Raw genomic sequence first — 2,845 nt, forward strand, 5'->3', positions numbered from 1 at the left:
TGCCCTGTGTATACAATAGTCATCCGAGTCAGGCGTAAGAGATATTTCTTTTTTTGATATGCTTTTGAAGCTATTTCGCCTGTCGGTAGGATTTTTAGTCATTAGCCATGCCCCATGCAGCTTCTCCCTGATGTTAAAACATTTGAATCTATATAGACAAGTGTGCTTTATAATGAAATTCATAAGATGCGAATGCATATGTCTGTCTTGAAAGTTTAAAAACATTTTTTGAGTAAAACAAAGTTTTCTTTTTTTTAGAAGGTGATATCAACTCAAGAGTTATAGTAGACCTTAAGGAGTCGGGATACCTTTTGGTAACGGCATGCTTTCGAACTAACCATGCTTCAGTTAGGACTTTTAAGGGTTGTAGCGTGGCCTTGGTTCAGGGTTTTAAGAAACAACGGATATAAGGCTCAAAATTTATTTAACCCACCCCTTTCTTCGTGATGTTCGCCAGTCCTATGCTCAGTTAACTATGCACTTAAGCTCCAAAAGACTTTGGATATTGTAATACTGACATTCATGATGGTTCAAAAACCAAAGGTTTATCTGCAAAGGCAATCATTCTTCTTTTTTGTAATATCTTTCTTTTGTCGAGGGTATGTAGTGACCTCTTTTTTTTTTACTTTATTATCCCTAATTTTTGCCTGCACTGTTTATTTACAACTACAGTCAGTGGGATGCCCCAATTTTGCCTAAGTCTCCTTAATAGGTTTTGACTTAGCAGGCCTTGCGTTGTTTTTTCTTTTTCGTTGCGGACATTGACTGCCAGGCTTAATTATGACGGAGAACCATCAGTGATTATGTTCAAAGGAACAACTTGGGATAATCAAGTTAACTGAACAGCTACCCTACCCCAGGTTATATTTTGAGGGTTTTTATTTTGTACGTGAAGGAAAACTCCTACTTCTTAGGCTCAAAGGGGTTGACAAGGGATTAACATCCTTATATATCCACTGTATTGGAATTGAAACAATGCCTGTACATCGTCAACACGGTCTGTTCGAAAGCGTACTGTATGAGATTATGGTATCGTTTTCGTCATTCTCCCTCTAAAGGTACACATCTTTGAACAAAAGTTGAATATCACCAATAATAAAACCAAGTAAAAACACAGTTTTGAATATAGTGAAAACACTAGGAATAAACCAAGACAAACGTAAGCCATGCATTAATGACTATTGTAAAGTACATAGCGTATGCCGCAAAACCAATGTTTAAACAAACAGAAAAGAAATTGCGAATGAAAACAAAAACTAATGATCTAAGAAACCCTCCTTCTAGCCACTTATTGTTAGAACAAGATTTGTTCTTATCAATTATCTTAGTTTTGATGATAACAATAATATGAATTTTGCTTAAGATAATATGGTACTCTAATCCAATGCAATTTCCCTTTCAGGAAATATATATAAAGAGTACGCATAATTCAGCGCTCAGAAGTTGTATCTCAAATGGTTCAGCATGCAACATCAGAACATGGTCTGGCAAGACATCAGAAGATGGTCGAAGCAGAATCAGAACATGGGTCTATGGAAGCATCAGAAGAACATGAGATCAGAAGCACTGAAGATCAGAAGATGGTATCACGCTCAGAAGCACTTCAAGGTCAGAAGATCAGAAGATGCTAGGCACCAAGCTGTTTTGACTCTGATGATATTCAAACGTCGTATTCACAAACATCAGATCAGAAGGAAGTACAGGTGGCAGACTACGCTGACTGACAAAAGGAACGTTAAAAGCTACTAAAGGCTACGTCAGTAGACACAGCGTGAACAAGGCTCGAGGTAGTTGACAAAAGCGTATAACATTAAATGCGATGCTGTACGGAACACGCAAAGCATTAAATGCATTCAACGGTCATCTTCTCAACGCCTATAAATATGAAGTTCTGATGAGAAGCAAGGTTAACGATTCTGCACCAAAACAACTTATATCAAACTTGCTGAAACGCTGTTCAAATCTAAACTCAGAATCTTCATCTTCATCAAAGCTCACTACATTGCTGTTGTAATATATTAGTGAGATTAAGCTTAAACGATAAGAGAAATATCACAGTTGTGATTATCGCTTTTAAGAAGCATTTGTAAACTCTTGAATAGATTACATTAAGTTGTAAGGAACTAGAGTGATCGTGTGATCAGTATACTCTAGGAAGTCTTAGCAGTTGGCTGAGCAGTTTGTAACTAGAGTGATCGTGTTGATCAGAATACTCTAGGAAAGTCTTAGGAGTGAACTAAGCCTAGAGTGATCGTGTTGATCAGTAGACTCTAGAAAAGTCTTAGAGGGTATCTAAGCAGTTGTTCCTGGAGTGATCAATGTGTGATCAGAAGACTCTGGAAGACTTAGTTGCGGACTAAGTGGAAAACCATTGTAATCCGTGCGATTAGTGGATTAAATCCTCAGGTTGAGGTAAATCATCTCTGCGGGGGTGGACTGGAGTAGCTTCGTTAACAGCGAACCAGGATAAAAATAATTGTGCAATTTATTTTTATCGTCCAAGATTTAAAGTCACACTTATTCAATCCCCCCCTTTCTAAGTGTTTTTCTATCCTTCAATTGGCATCAGAGCGCCGGTTCTAAGGTGCAAGCACTTAACCGTGTTTAGAAAAGATTCAGGAAGAGAAAAACGCTTCATTTAAAAGATGGCTGGTGAAACTCCGACAAATCCACCTGCATCTACATCTGGCTCTGCTGAGCAATACAACGGTAACAATGGTTATACTAGACCGCCGGTATTTGATGGTGAAAACTTTGAATACTGGAAAGATAAACTGGAAAGTTACTTTCTGGGTCTAGATGGTGATCTATGGGATCTTCTAATGGATGGTTACAAACATCCAGT

The sequence above is a fragment of the Vicia villosa genome, unplaced genomic scaffold (assembly GCF_029867415.1).
Source record: "Vicia villosa cultivar HV-30 ecotype Madison, WI unplaced genomic scaffold, Vvil1.0 ctg.000939F_1_1, whole genome shotgun sequence".
In the NCBI taxonomy this organism is placed as follows: domain Eukaryota; kingdom Viridiplantae; phylum Streptophyta; class Magnoliopsida; order Fabales; family Fabaceae; genus Vicia; species Vicia villosa.